This window comes from Sapajus apella, unplaced genomic scaffold (assembly GCF_009761245.1).
Source record: "Sapajus apella isolate SASKATOON/1434 unplaced genomic scaffold, GSC_monkey_1.0 scaffold24, whole genome shotgun sequence".
Taxonomy (NCBI): Eukaryota; Metazoa; Chordata; class Mammalia; order Primates; family Cebidae; genus Sapajus; species Sapajus apella.
In genome coordinates this window covers 415,022-430,414 of record NW_022436964.1, presented here as the reverse complement: position 1 = coordinate 430,414, position 15,393 = coordinate 415,022, and the positions used below count along the sequence as shown (strand labels likewise).

The window sequence follows — 15,393 nt, the reverse complement described above, 5'->3', positions numbered from 1 at the left end:
AAGTAAATAAGTAGAGAAGCTGGGATTTGAATTTGAGCAATGTGTCTTCAGAGCTACTATTTTTTCACTTTCTTAGACACCACCCCAATGTCAAGACATCTCTGCCCCAGGTGGGCAGCCTTTGGGACTACCCTAATGCATCTGGGCAGGGTCAAAAGCCACAGGGTGAAATGAATACCTGAAGAAAAGCATACAAAAAAGAACAATTTCAAGTGACAGAGCTTTGAGAAGAACAGCAAGTTAGCTAAGAAGGATTGCTGTTTGTGGTCCACAAAATTGCTTTGATTCTAACATACAAGAACGGCCGTGCTCTATCCACAGTGGAAATCACCCGAGTCTAGAATTGACGTGAGAAGTTGATTTATTTTCATTGTTTGTTACAGCAATTCAGTGCAATTTATTTAGGACCACTGTCTCTCACTCAGAGGGAAACTCATAATGCAAACGCATTAATCTTGGGAGACAGTATCTTGGATACCAGCAGTTAGGATAATTAGATTGTTACTCTCAGCATGCAGTGCCTGTTCATAAGCAACAAAGAAGCTTATCAGATTCTAATAACCCTTAGTGTGTATTATACAAACTACTGCACACAGTGACATTCACAATTGCAAAGAAAAATCCAAAACCTAGGCTCTCCTTTGCTATATGAAAGTCCAATCTATATTTTCCTTTTGTAACTGAAAGCTGTTTATCTCAGCAGCAGCCTGACTAGAACATTTTCTATTGATTTTCTAAAACCTCTTCATTAAGGAAAATCTAAAAGTAAAAACCAGGGACGCTGTGACCTTGAGATCATCCAGGCTTGGATCCAAAATCAAGACCCATCAAATATATATAGTGGGTACGTTTCTACTGGTCAATATTAGTCAAACCCTTAGACATCTAGTGACTTTTAACCAATAGCGTCCTTTGTTAAGATTCTGAGTTCAGAGACCTCAAGCTCCTCAGAAAAAGATGGTTTGGATGATGAGGAGTCCTTGGTGCAAACCCTCAAGTTTAAACCAACCTCCTAGTTCAATGTGATGAATTCCCCAGGATTGGTGGCTCTCCTGCTACATCCCCTTGTGAATTCCAAGCTGTAACTCTGTCTCTGACATAGACAGTGGACTGCATGTTCAGATAGTGACACTCAGAGAAAGTTACTAAGCCAGATGGTCAAGCTGTCATGGGTATAAAAATCATCAGGTGCCCACAAACAGATATTGCCACTCAAAGATTCTGGGAGTGATGCCCCATTCTTTGGCACTTCTTGCCCAGACTTGGATTCTACATTGTTGAACTCCAGGCTACCACCTTGATTGAATGGTTCTGACACATACTTTTTGTGCTGTCAGTTACATCACTCTCTCCCCTATGGCCTGGAATCATTGCCTTTACCACCATTAATATCACCTATATTTGACCTCAGACAGTCATCACAAGGGTATAGAATTCCAGGCTGCTTTTTTAATTGTCATTTTTACCCAACTCAGTGGCTTTTTGCACATGGTTTCATTAAGTCCTCCATAAATCAGAGAGCTCTGGAAAATCCTGTGGCCCCAAAGACATGCATCAACTGCTGTCTTTGGATAAGTAGAAGCAAGGAAGGCAAAGTGGGTAAGACCCCAGGTGCCCACCCAGTCTCCATCAGGGATCCATTTTCAACTGAATTGTGCGTGTCAGGTTGTGTTTGAACAAAAGGTGTTGCTGCTGCAATGAAACGCTTGATGACACTGATCTAAGGGAAATGGCAAGGCTTAAGGGAATTAAAGTTGTTCTACACGCTCATCCTGAGAGCACTACTCTCAGGCTTCAGCTCCCTCTCCTTGTGCGTTTGCATCCAAACGTGAAGTTATTAGTCTTTCCTTTCTCCTATCATTGTTACATGTGTTAATTGGCCTTATCCTCTGTGCTGTCACAGAACAAGTTACATTCATCTCTGCTCTAAGCACAGAACCCATTATTCTCAGCCCAAGATTGGTCAATTCTGTGGGCCTCCATTAAACTTGAAAGAGAGTATAATAATATTTAACTCACACATTTATCATAAGAACTGGGGGAGATTATGTGTATAAAAGGGTCGACCCTTCACTTTTTAGGAATTTTATCTCCCTAGTGCCTTTTCCCTGCGTAACAGGTATCTCTCCTCTTAATGGAGCTGTTTTAGGACAAGAAATGGACCTCAGTAACAGTTTAATAGACATAAGTACCATTTATTGAGTACTATGCGCAGGGTATGGGCTGCAGCATTTTACATATCCTATCTCATTTAATCCACATGAGAAATCTATGAGATAGGTTATATGTCTTAGCCCTGTTTTGAAAATAAGAAAATCGAGGTACAGAAAGGAGATATAATGTGCCCACAATAACACAGATTAAATAAAGTTGGCATTCAACCTAGGTTGAGTAGCTCCTGAACCCAAGCCCTTGTCTTACTACTGTACTGCCTGTAACAACAATCAATTTAATTGATTCCTAAATATTTGTTGTTGGGTGCTGGAGGCTCAGTTCACAGTTCCCCTTTTGTCTAGGATTTTTCCATCCCGCAGTGGTTTCTCCTCCCTCTGAACCCCCACATGCACTGTCAGTGTTTCTCATTAAGTATCTAATCACTTTCATATTCCCATGCTTTGTGTGCCTCTCACTCACCCCACCACTGACTAACTTGTAAAGCTCCCGGCCTGGCACATAGTAGCAACTAAATAAATATTGATCAACTAGATAATGATTGACATAATGCCATTTGTTATGGAATCTGTAAGTCTGAATACCGATGATGAGGAAAACAGTAGCATTCATTTATGCTTTTATTTAGCCTTATAAGGTACTTTACAATATCTCAGACAACCCAGGAAAGTTTTTGAATTTTGAAATAGGCAAAAAAGTTCGGATTTCTAGATGTCTTCTCTAACACACCCTTTAGGGTCTTCTTTGCATTTTATAGACTGAGCTGTTTTGCAATGCTGTAAATTGAAAAATTTATAATAATTAATAGTGCAAATGATTCTTGCCCACAGAAATGCAAATAAATTATGTCCTGTGGAATGCGGTTGATTATTGTCCTGAGGACACACCAGTTTCACACTTACTTGGAAGTTCATTTTATCATTCCTTTTTTCCCATATACATCTCATTCTTTGACTTTCCCTTTGAACTTGTATCATCTTACTAGTTTCCTCATTAATCAATGAATTAAATGAAGCCTCTGTATGTGTTCCTTTTATATTTGTATAAGGTTCATAATTTTACCCTTTTTAAAAAGCACCCTTTTATATACATCATGGAGCGCTCAGAATCAAACATGTCTAGCCAAGGTGCAAACTCAGTCTGTAAATTTCTAAACACAAATCTAAATTCTATCCCTCTATATATTTCTAGAATGTTTTCTCGCATTCCCACCCTCCATTTCTTGGCAAACAATTTCTACTTTTCATCTCTATATATCTGCCTCTTCTGAACATTTTATTTATTTATTTATTTATTTAATTTTTTGAGACGGAATCTCACAATGTCGCCCAGCCTGTAGTGCAGTGTCGCAATCTCGGCTCACTGCAATCTCTGCCTCCTGGGTTCAAGCTATTCTCCTGCCTCAGCCTCCTGAGTAGCTGGGACTACAGGTGTGTGCCACCGTGCCCGGCTAATTTTCTTATGTTTTTGGTACAGACGGGTTTCACCATGTTGGTCAGAATGGTCTCAATCTCCTGACCTCACGATCTGCCCACCTCTGCCTCCCAAAGTGCTGGGATGACAGGCGTGAGCCACCGCACCCAGCCCTGAACATTTCATTTAAATGAAATCATACACTATGTTGCCAGTGATTTCACATTTCATCCGTGTTTTAACCTTCATTCCTTTGGATGGCTGAATGATATTTCACTGTGTGGGTAAACACAATGAAATTTTGTTTATCTGTTCATCTGTTAGATCTTTGGGCTGCCCTTTTTCTTTTTTTTTTTTTTTTTTTTTTGGCTATTTTGAATAATGTTGTTACAAACTTTCATGCACATGTTTTTTTGTGGACATATGTTTTCAATTCCCTTGTGTATATACCTAGGAGTACAGTTCTGGGTCATATGGTAACTCCATATTTAACTTTTTAAGGAACTGCCAGTCTGTTTTCAAAGCACCTTCTTCACCAGCCATGTAGTAGGGTTTCCATTTCCCCTCATCCTCATAAAGGAGGTCTCTTTGTTTGCAAAACATAAAAAGAAAACATCTGTGAAAGCAAAGCATAGTTACCACGTCCCTCATCTTGTAGGTCACTGGAAAAGCACTGTCCTACGTCAGTGGCCCTGGGCTCTGCTGGTTCTTTCTCAAGCAGCACTGTTTTGTCTGCACTCTGCAGCCCCACATGTGACAAGTTCCAGCTGAATATCAGAAACTGCTTCTTCTCATTGATCTTTTAGCCTGGCTCGTGGGAGGAGGCTGGGATGATTTCATAACTGCAGTAAGTCCAACTCTCATATCCAGGCCTGGCTCATCGGGAGCTGAGAATTTGGCAGCCGTCCTGTCCTTCAAGCCGCCATGCCCCTGGGGCTGACCTGATGGGCTACTGTTACCCTCCTTTCACTTAAATAAGGTACCTCTTTAAGCTAGCACACAGCTTAAGCCCAGACCAGGTACCGAGAAAAATCTGAGTCTTGAGAGAGTAAGAACCCCTCTAACCTGCACCCAGATCTTTCTCTAGGCAACTTGCCAATGGCTGTGTCACCGCTGACAATGGGTAAGTGTGTGAAGTAAAGGGAGAGAAACATGTGGGCTGGCCAGAATATTTGTGGGCCCAGGGATTTTCTTTTTTGGCTTCCTCTTCCAGGGCTTAAGCAGTGAGTGACACGAGTAACCGGCATGTCAGGCTTCTCACACCCACCTAGTGGCTCTTTTCAGTTCCGAACGTGTTTCAGCCAGCCTGTGGGGGATAGTAATCGGGTTTGCTGCTTGAAGGCTGGGCTTTGGTGTGGTTTCACACCAGGCCTCTCTGCTGTGTCTTTTTAAAGTTTCATCACTCCCAACCAGCTGTTATTTCACTGCCTGTGGTTTTCTGTCTCACAGTCTATAAGAAGATTAATAGTTCTGAGACTAATGGGATCATGATTTTAACAGGAGATTGCAACCAGCTCTGAGTAGGCACCGACAGAATTCTCCTGCAGCCTGAGGGGTGCATAGGACTTTGGAAAACAGAATGGGAGCTCTGTTTCTTTCTGAGATGAGGATAACAAGGGTACCTAGTTCCCTGCGTAGGTCCCTTTAGCACAACAATAACCAGTTCTGGCAGATCAGGTCCCCTCCTGCCTTTTGAGTTGATGTCTTTTGAGCTGAAGAAATGAAAGAATTTGTTGAGCAGTGCTTTTTGTGTATAAAAAGCGAAGGACAGCTGTTTGCACATTGGTCTTTTTAGTCACTGCTATGGTCTGAACATACCTCCCAAAATTTGTCTGTTGAAACTTTATTGCCAACGTGATAGTAATAAGAGGTGGGGCTTTTAGAAGGTAAATCATGAGGATGGCACCCCCGTGGGTGGAAGTAGAAACCCTATAAAAGGGCTTGAAAGAGTGAGCTGTCCCCTTCCATCTCCCACATTGTGTCCCACGTGGGGATACAATGTTCATCCCTTCTACCACATGTGGGTGAGAAAATCCTCACCAGACATGAATGCCAGTGCCTTGAGCTTGGACTTCCCAGCATGCATAACCGTGAGAAGCAAATTTCTATTATTTATAAATTACCTAGTCCGTGATATTTTTTCTATAGCAGGACAGACTAAGGCAGCTATACACATTCTTAATTATTTATGATTCTCATACAACTAGTCCCTTTGCAGATGGGTCTGATGGGCATATACAGTGATCCCTGTGTATGTCCCCATCTCTGGGTGGCATAATCCTTCAAGCCCAGAGACTGTCCCCTCTCCTCTGGAGTCCTGTCCTGACACCCCTCCGCTGGACTCTCCTGCTACTATCTGTGGAGCTGCTTGTTGCACTTGGAGCTGCTGTGCAAAAAGTTCTCTTTTTTGCACATAAGTTTTCTCATTGCACATGTTCAGCATCCTCAGCTAACTTATAAAGGAAGGAAAGCATGTGATATCTGTTGAATATAAGCCTGTGTATCAGATCTCATTCGATCTTGAGGAATGGGCACTGTAATCCCCATTTTACAGATGAGAAGCCTGAGGATTCAGATGGCTTAGGTCATGTGCCAAAACCACACAGCTTATGGCCAAGCTTGGCTTCAGACGCCAGACTGAGTAATTCCAAATCTCATACTTGCTCCACTAAACTGAACTTGGGGATAAACGCTTCAGAAATTATCTCTTATGTGTCTTAGTTTGCTAAGACACATTATAGTGTTCACCAAAGCACAGTATTTTGCTCTGTTAAACACTTGAGGTTTGAGCTGCTGATGAAGGTTCTCTGACAGATATATGGACATATCCTTGGCTACCAGAAGCCATGCATAATATATCAGGTCATGTCAGGTCAACATGAGATCGGTACAACAGGATCATAAACAAAGACATAATTTTAAAGTCTAAACTAGCTTGTCCTGAACACATCTTTCCATCTCCAACTAGATTCTAAACAAACCATATTAGGTTACATTAAGCCCTGAATATATGGGGAAACCCATTTTCCCCTAAGCCAATTAACTGGGTCTTCTTTCCCAATTATTGCTGTAATCACGCTAATGTGTTATTAAGAAGACTGAAATAATTGTTTATGATCTGGTTACTTTGCTCAATGAATAATTGAATTGAACGGCCATTAAAGAAAATCTAATCTATGGCTATGCACTGAGTCAGTCCACAAATCACCAGTGTGGGGAACGTGAAGTTACATGCACTGAATTTTAGGGCTAACAGGCGACTTGTGATGTCATCTACTTCAGTCTCGCACATAAGATCAATTTGAATGCTAGCTCTCTCTGCTTTTCTTTATACTTTCCAAAATGTTCTATCCTTGCTGGTCTTTTTCCTGCCCTAGAATGCCCTAAGTTCCCTCCCAACTTCATACATGCTGGTCCCAGTGATCTCTTACTTAGCCTTTGGATCTACACTCAATTCTAATTTCCAGAGGGAAAACTTACCTGAAGCCCCTAATAAGTATAGCTTTATAAAGTGCCCTACGTACCCTCTGTCACAGTTATAGTTATTTCATGTCTAATTAATGTCTGTCTCCTCTAATTTAAATGCCATAAGGGAAAAAATCTTGGGTTTGGGGGGTTTGCTTCTGTTTTGTTCTTCCTTGTATCTTTAGCACCTACCAGATGCATACTGGATGCTCAGTAAATATGCGTGTATTGAATAGCTATATAAAAGTATGAATAAATGAAGAAGGGAAACATAACATTTATTGGAGGCCTGCTGTGTGTTAAATCTTTTACAACAATATTGTGAGAAAGGCATTCCACCAGCCACCTCTTTTCTTTCAGAAGAGACAACCAATTTAAAAAGACTCATTTCTTTATGGTGAAAATTTGAATTCAAACTTATCATAACATAAATCTATAAACCATAAAAAAATCCACTTTTTCTTGCTTTCTATTGTTTTCTTGTTGTTTTAGTAGAAGTGTATCATGAATTATGCTTCAAGGAGCTGAATTCAGGTTGGTAGTTGCTCCTAGGGCATCTTCTAGACTCCTACTTAGTGCTATTTCAGATTCTTCCTCAATAAGCAGCCCATTGTTGAAGCCTGGTTGCTACCTGGAGTGCTGGCTTAGTTCTGCCAGGAATCCCACCTGCTGCTGCTTTTCCTCATCACCTGTCCTAAAGGTAACCTATAAGCAAAAGAATGGCCTTCAGATTTAGCTAATTACATTCACGCACCACCATAGATGGAAGTAGAGCCCTTATAAAAGGGCTGGAGGATAGGCCAGGGGAGGTGGCTTACGCCTGTAATCCCAGCACTTTGGGAGGCTGAGGCAGGTGGATGACGAGGTCAGGAGTTCAAGACCAGCAGAGCCAATATGGTGAAACCCCATCTCTACTAAAAATACAAAAATTAGCCAGGCGTGGTGGCACCCACCTGTGGTCCCAGCTACTCAGGAGGCTGAAGCAGGAAAATCGCTTGAACCTGGGAGGCGGAGGTTGCAGTGAGCCAAGATTGCACCACTGCTCTCCAGCCTGGGTGACAGAGAGAGACTCTGTCTCAAAAACATAAAAATTAAAAAAAAAATTTTTTTAAAGGGCTGGATACAGCAACATGCTTCTCAGTATAAAGGTGTAAAGTGAAAACAAGGGACCGGGCACGGTGGCTCTTGCCTGTCATCACAGCACTTTGGGAGGATAAGGCGGGTGGATCACCTGAGGTTAGGAGTTCAAGACCAGCCTGGCCAATAATGTGAAACCCATCTCTACTAAAAATACAAAAATTAGCCCCAGCTACTCAGGAGGCGGAGAGGTAGGAAAATCGCTTGAACCCGGGAGGCAGAGGTTGCAGTGAGCCACTTCACTCCAGCCCAACAGTGAGACATGGTCTCAAAAGAAAAAGAAAACAAGGACAGAAAATGTAAAATTTTTGAGAGGCTATTACAAGAAGTGTTTTAGAAAGAAAAACTCCTGAGAATATTTGTATGAATGAAGTTTACCTTCTAACTAGGGAATATGTTAATGGAAGTGCTGCTGCTACTTAAGAAACACTAAGAATGGAATGGAGAGTCTTCTAGCCGCCCCCAGGGACCGGCGGGCCTTGGGCAGATGGATTACACATTCTGCGCGGCTCCAACAAACCAAACTCCTCTGAGGGAAGCATCTTCAAGGGGTCAGTGTTAGTTTTGTCTACAGCTGGCAAGAACCACAAGTGACTTTTATGTAAACTATCATTTTAATAACAACTTGCAAAGTATTGAGAGGTTTGTACAACAAGTGGATTTGTATAACAGAAGTGCATCTTTCCAGCTGTTAGGCTGTTGATGCAGGGCTGAATTAGTGGTGGGATTTCTTCTCTTGGCTTTAGGCAGCCTCTAGGGTCTACCTGAGGAACCTATATTTACCATGGATATTTTCCTTTTTAGTTCATGGTTTGCTTGTGTGAAAGATTGGTTCCTAAGTAAATTAGCTTTGGAAGGTCCTGGATCACCTTTCACTTGACCCCCAGCTAGGTATGGCAGATTACACAAATAAAAATATGAGACACTCAGGTATATTTGAGTTATTTTTGAATTGCTTATGCATTGTAGATTGAAATTTCAAAAAGCATTAGAAATGATTGAGGAAGGAGGCCCCTAATCCTCTTAAGTTTCTACGAGCCCTTACCCTTAGACTTCTACATTGCATTTCAATAGGAGAAGTAAAGGCTGGCAGACCCGGGCGCCACCCTTAATCACACTCCTGTACATCGCAGAAGCAGTATGGAAAAATCTTTCCAGAAGGCATTGTTTTTACTTAAACACCATCACACCCCCACCTAAGTCACATACCCCACGCCTACTTCATGGATCAAGACCCTTTCACATGTAATTTCTAGAGTTGTAAGCCTTTAAAAGGGCAAGGATTTTCTTATTGGGGAGCTCGGCTATTAGGGAAATATGCCGCAGGTGCTCCTGGCTGAATAAATCACCCCTTCCCAGTTTGGTGTTCGAGAGGTTTTGTGGCCTTTCCTGCTACATGATAATATTATACTAAAAATTACCTGATGTTTATCTGAAATTGCTGATAAAAATCTAAATGACGGCCGGGCGCGGTGGCTCAAGCCTGTAATCCCAGCACTTTGGGAGGCCCAGGCGGGTGGATCGAGACCATCCTGGTCAACATGGTGAAACCCCGTCTCTACTAAAAATACAAAAAATTAGCTGGGCATGGTGGTGCATGCCTGTAATCCCAGCTACTCAGGAGGTTGAGGCAGGAGAATTGCCTGAACCCAGGAGGCGGAGGTTGCGGTGAGCCGAGATCGCGCCATTGCACTCCAGCCTGGGTAACATGAGTGAAACTCCGTCTCAAAAAAAAAAAAAAAAAAAATCTAAATGACGTGCCTCTTAAAAATTGTATTTCCTTGATGATTTGGACGCCCCAGCAGCCGTTTGTTTTACAGAATTTCCTTACTAAATTTCTTGCGGTTACAGTCTGTGTTCCCATTACATTGTAGCATCTCTTCAACAGGGGTGACATCCAACTTATACTGTTCTTTGGTTCATTGAACATTCGTTAATGAGAAGCCACTCTCAATACAAACATTATGAGCTGATATAGTGAACACATACTAGCATAAAGTTAACAACTCTAAAAATTGCTCTTTAAATTTTACTTGTTGCCACACATAATGCCATCTATCATGACGTAACTTGCTTTCCCATACTTCTGCATTATATTAAATCTCTTGATCAACAATTTTTAAATGGTGGAACATAAAAAAGGAAGCATGGTCGTCAATTTTAAATCCTTTCTTCTTCAACACTACATATGCTGAAAGAGTATTTAGTAACACCCCTATAAAACAATTAAATTCTTCAAGGGATAAAATCCATCCATAACAAAAGAGTCATGACAAGTGATATAATAATTATCCACTTCAGTTTGGAATTTATTTTCCTGGTCATAGTAAATTTGTCCTTTGAAGAACAGCCATGACACTTAAAGGGATAAAAAATTTTCTATCATTTCTTTCTGTAACACATTCCACAGCTTTCTTCAAGAAACAGTCTGCAATAATACTGTTCAGTTTTCTTTCAATTTGCATAACCATATTGCTGAAGAGATATTGAAAACTACGAGTGATAAGAAATAAAAAATAAAATAGGCTTTCATTCAATAGATTGCTTAAAATTTGGGGGCCTTTTAATCAGAATTAAAATATAAGGTCAGTGTTTCAAATGAACTAAGAAGTCTCTCAACTGCATTTGTTAAAGAGATCCAATAGGCTTTGGAATGCAAGAGAATTGAAGAATACCAAATGCCAAATACAAAAATCCTTTAATTGCACAAACAATATAAATGCCAAAGTACAAGAATTTCATGACAATTACTTCAGTGTCAGTAGAAAGAACATCAGATGCTGTGTGAGCAGCTCACGCAGAATATGAACAGGACAGCCAACACTTTCCATAGAATTATTCATGCTTTGCTTCAACATTTAATAAGTATTGTCCATATCTATAAAGGTGCATGAGCAAATTCACTAAAATTTGTATTTGTATTGCTTTCCCCAAAAGCAGTAAAATTTTTCTCATTAAGTTCTAACTCAACCAGAGAGTCTCTGCAAAAATTTGATGTTATTTTTTATTTCTCATCTGGAAGGGCTTTTGTTCACAGTAGCCTTATAAGTAAGCTTTTTGAAAGTGGCAAAACAATTTTGCACAAAGTGGTGTTTTTTTCTGTATCATGATTACTTGCATCAGTGGCTACACCTTAAAAAAGATCTTTGATAATCTGGGTAATAATAAATGAAGCTAGCATATTTTTGCTACTGCGGTTGATTTCATCTTGGCACTTGAAAATTTGCTTGCAATTTTGGAATCTGGAGATGCTCTGGTAGCAGTACATTCAAGCACTTTTGTGAGCAGGAGACTAATGATAATATACAGTGTGGAAAGAGCTACTTACTACAAGGCCATCTTTCACTTGCCTCCCTATCTTCCTAAAAGGCTGTCAGGAGACAGTTCCTTATTGCCTCCTGGATTCTAATAAGGCTGGAGGCTCTCTGCCTCACTCCCACTTAGGGTGCAGCTGCAGGCTATAAAACTGCTTGCTTCAGCATGGCATCTGCTCTTCAGCAACAGGATGTTCCACCATTCACGTTGCAGTCATCCTGCCCCTTTTGTTCTGGTGCTGTCCTGTGGAACAAAAGACCCAAAGGGCTGGTACTCTTGCTTTTGCTGTCTATGTGAGTAATCAGCTGTTTAAATCAAATAAGAGCCCATTGCCTCTTTCCCAGCCAAATCTGTCAGCCATGCTTGACAAAGAGACTAGCTCCCATGCTAAGTCTCTTTTCAGCACAGAGCACACATCTGATCCACAGGAATCACTCCGGCGTGTCTTTGCCTGGATAAACTCAGAGTGACGGCTGATTCCAGTGCAGCAAATAGCAACTCTCCTTTTTTCTGCCATCAAAGCAGTTAGCCAACAATATTCGTCAGCTATGACCACAATGGTGCTGCGTAATAACTACCTCCCACCCCAGCAAGTCTCGGTGGACTAAAATAATAATAGACTATTCTCATACCTGTCGGCTGGTTGGAACAGCAGATCTATTCTGAGAGTCTGTCATTCTCCTTGGAACCAGCGGTCCAGCTAGACGTGTTCTTCTCATGACAATGGCAGAGGCACAAGCTCAGAGGTCATACTCACCCTGAAAGCGCATTCTGGGCCCCTACTTGAATTGCATCTACTACCATCCCACTGGCAAATCAAGTCACATGGCATTGTAATAACCAAGCGAGTTAGAAGGAATGTGCCACGCACTGAGTTCCAAATTAAGAGTCCTTTACTGACTGGCCAGCGGCCAAGAGATGGCTAATGCTCAAAATTCTCTCTGCCCCGAGGAAGGGGCTTGATTTTCCTTTATACCTTGATTTATCTAGGGGAGGGGGTACCTAGCTAAATTTTACAGAAGCGGAATTTTACAGAAGCAGAACAGGCAAGTTAGCTAGTAACCCTGGTGGGGAGGAGGTTCCCAGGATTGTTGGTTGCTAAGGGTATTTCCAAACCATCACCAAGAGGGGTTCAAAGAGAGTTATACACAATAGCAGGTGTGCTTGCCGAGCAGGAAACAGTTACATTGGTTTTATGGTAGGATAAGCCCAGAGTCAGCGTGACATAGCACAGCATCAGTGTGGCTCAGTTATCACCCAAAGGGGCTGTGGTCGGGAGGGGGAAGCTAGGTTGGAGTTTACAGCTAAGATGGAGTCAGTGATGCTAGCCCAGGGTAGGTTATTACAGCATCTCTACGCCCATAGAGATGGAGAGAAGGACTGATTTTTTTTTAAATAATCTAATCTTTTACACCCAAGAACCACTGTGTCCCCTCAGTTCAGAGGACATAAGACAAGCTCTCTGAGGAACATTCCTGTCCCTCCCCTTTTGGGAAAGGGATGGTGGGTGGGACTCAGAGCAGAGCTTTCTTCAAAGAAATCCTTGTCATAAGTACTCCCTTCATTTCTACCTATCTAGACTCTTTTACATTCCTGATAAAGGTTAGGGGAGTAATTGACTTTTAATTCTCTTCTTTGAAAAGCAGGCGATCTGCTTTGTAACTCCATTAAATATCTGATAACTATTGCATAAGGGTCTTTGCCCATTTTAACATCTTTTTACATAACCAAAACCTGGAAATGCACATAGCAATGACCAACTTCGGGGCTTTAAAAAGAAATTTTAATTTTAGTAAAACAGGGAATTTGCCATCCTTCCTCATAATCTCCTGTTTGTTAGGTTTTGAAAAAAAAAAAAAGTTGCATACTTAGGAATCCTAGAAAAAGTCTTAGAATGAATTTTCAGTGACAGAGCCCTCCCAGTTCATATCTTTTCTAGTGTTTTTTTATTTTTTTATTTTTTAACCAGTGAGAGCTCATAAACCCGTCTCTGTTCAGGCATCTGCATTAGGTTTCGTGCTGCAAGTATATAGTACAACTGAATTTCTAGTCATTTCTACTCAAAAGTTAACTTCTAACAACCTTGCATGTTCTTCACATGTACCCCAAAACCTAAAATGCAATTAAAAAAAAGTTAACTTCTAAATGCTCCTTGTACATGTATGAAGAAAACTTCTCCTCCTCCTTCTAGTGCTCTTTCTCAGATTGAGAAAAAAAAAATGTGTAGCAGTGAGTAGAGGAGCCTTTAACAAGGGCAAGAATGAAAAGGGAAGAACAGGTAGAAATGATTTCCACACAGGCCAGGTGTGGCAGCTCACGTCTGCAATCCCAGCACTTTGGGAGGCCCAGGCGGGTGGATCACGAGGTCAGTAGTTCATGACCAGCCTACCAACATGGTGAAACCCCATCTCTACTAAAAATACAAAAAAATATTGCAGGGCGTAGTGGCATGCATCTGTAATCCCACCTACTCGGGAGGCTGAGGCAGGAGAATCTCTTGGACCTGGGAGGGGGAGGTTGCAGTGAGCTGAGATCATGCCACTCCCCTCCAGCCTAGGAAAAAAAAAAACACCCCTCAAAAAAAAAAAAAAAAAAAAAAAAAAAAAAATCCAAGTCATGATACCAAAAGAAAAAATATATATATTAAAAAAAAATTTCCACACAAGAAATATCAGTGTCGCTATCAACCAGACTTTGGAACACTGAGAATTACAGTGAAAATAAGCCACACTCTATAAAAATTGGGACACAGCTTGAGCCATAACCTACTGCTGATTGGTGCATTTTGACAGGCGAGGAAGACGTGTTAACTCATGAATGACAGACCCACATAGACTGTAAATTTGATTAAAATAATATTTCAAGGAACTGGACTTTATAGACATTTAAGGAAGAAAGAGTTAGAGTGCTAGGTTAATGGCTTAAGGAGTTATCTTTTACAGTGCACAAAATTATTTTCATCTCTGGACAAGACCTGCAGGTTAACATGTAACTTCACAGAATTGGAGTCTTAATTAACAACAAACAGCTGAGTCATAAACAATGCACTCCCAAAGACAGTTCAGTAATCCTTGGGTGGGCTTGTTAAATTGTACCCCAGCTTGTCTTTGAGAAGCTGTGCTGCATTCTCTTGGCCTTCATGCAAGTTTTGAATAATTTTTTCTTAACAAGCATATCTAGACATGTTTGCTCATTTGTGAATGAGCTTGGTGAAATTATATTTGCATAGGGATTGAAGATCCTTGGGAAATGATGTGTGCTGTTCCCACTGGGAGCTGAGATCTCTAGGGGCAGGTCAGACAATGGCTTATCAAGGGCAAGGCAGTGAGAGCAATCTGTCCTGGATGCTGGCAATAAAGCAATGTATTGTCTGTAGAGAATTTAACACCAATAATAAAACCAACTAAAAGTCAGTCTGCTTTTTATAATTGCCTTGCACCAGCAGTTCTGAACAACATGAGTGATAAAAATCTCCAACCCCTCTAGGGCGGACCACTCCCATCTAATTCCACTTTGGAAGAGATATCTGAGAACCAAAGGGAAGGCGTCACAGAGGCCTACTGGCAGTGGGCTAGAAGAGAGATAATACCCTCAGGAAAGATGAGGTAGGTTAACCCAGAAACAACCTTTGCCTCTGTGTAATCAGATTAGGCAAGAGATTCTGGGCACATCCTTGTTATGGGTCAAATTTTGTCCCCCACAAAATTAATACGTTGACATTTTAACTCAAGAACCTCAGAGCATCACCGTATTTGGAATTGAGTTGTTTCCCAAGGTCATTAGAGTGGTCCCATCCCCATTGTGACTGGTGTTCTTATAAAAAAAGGGGAAATTTGGACATAGAAACACATGCAGGAATAATAGCACGTGAAGATGAGAGCAGAGATCAGG

The 15,393-nt window shown here is 41.2% G+C and overlaps 1 long non-coding RNA gene across 1 annotated transcript; it reads right to left on the bottom strand.

The window, feature by feature from the left end:
• Positions 1–11,376: 11,376 nt before the first annotated feature.
• LOC116559716 lies at positions 11,377–12,412 on the bottom strand. Its single transcript, XR_004272579.1, has 2 exons — positions 12,135–12,412; positions 11,377–11,745 (listed from the first exon to the last, which is right to left on the bottom strand). It is a non-coding gene; the product is annotated as an uncharacterized LOC116559716 (long non-coding RNA).
• Positions 12,413–15,393: the final 2,981 nt, after the last annotated feature.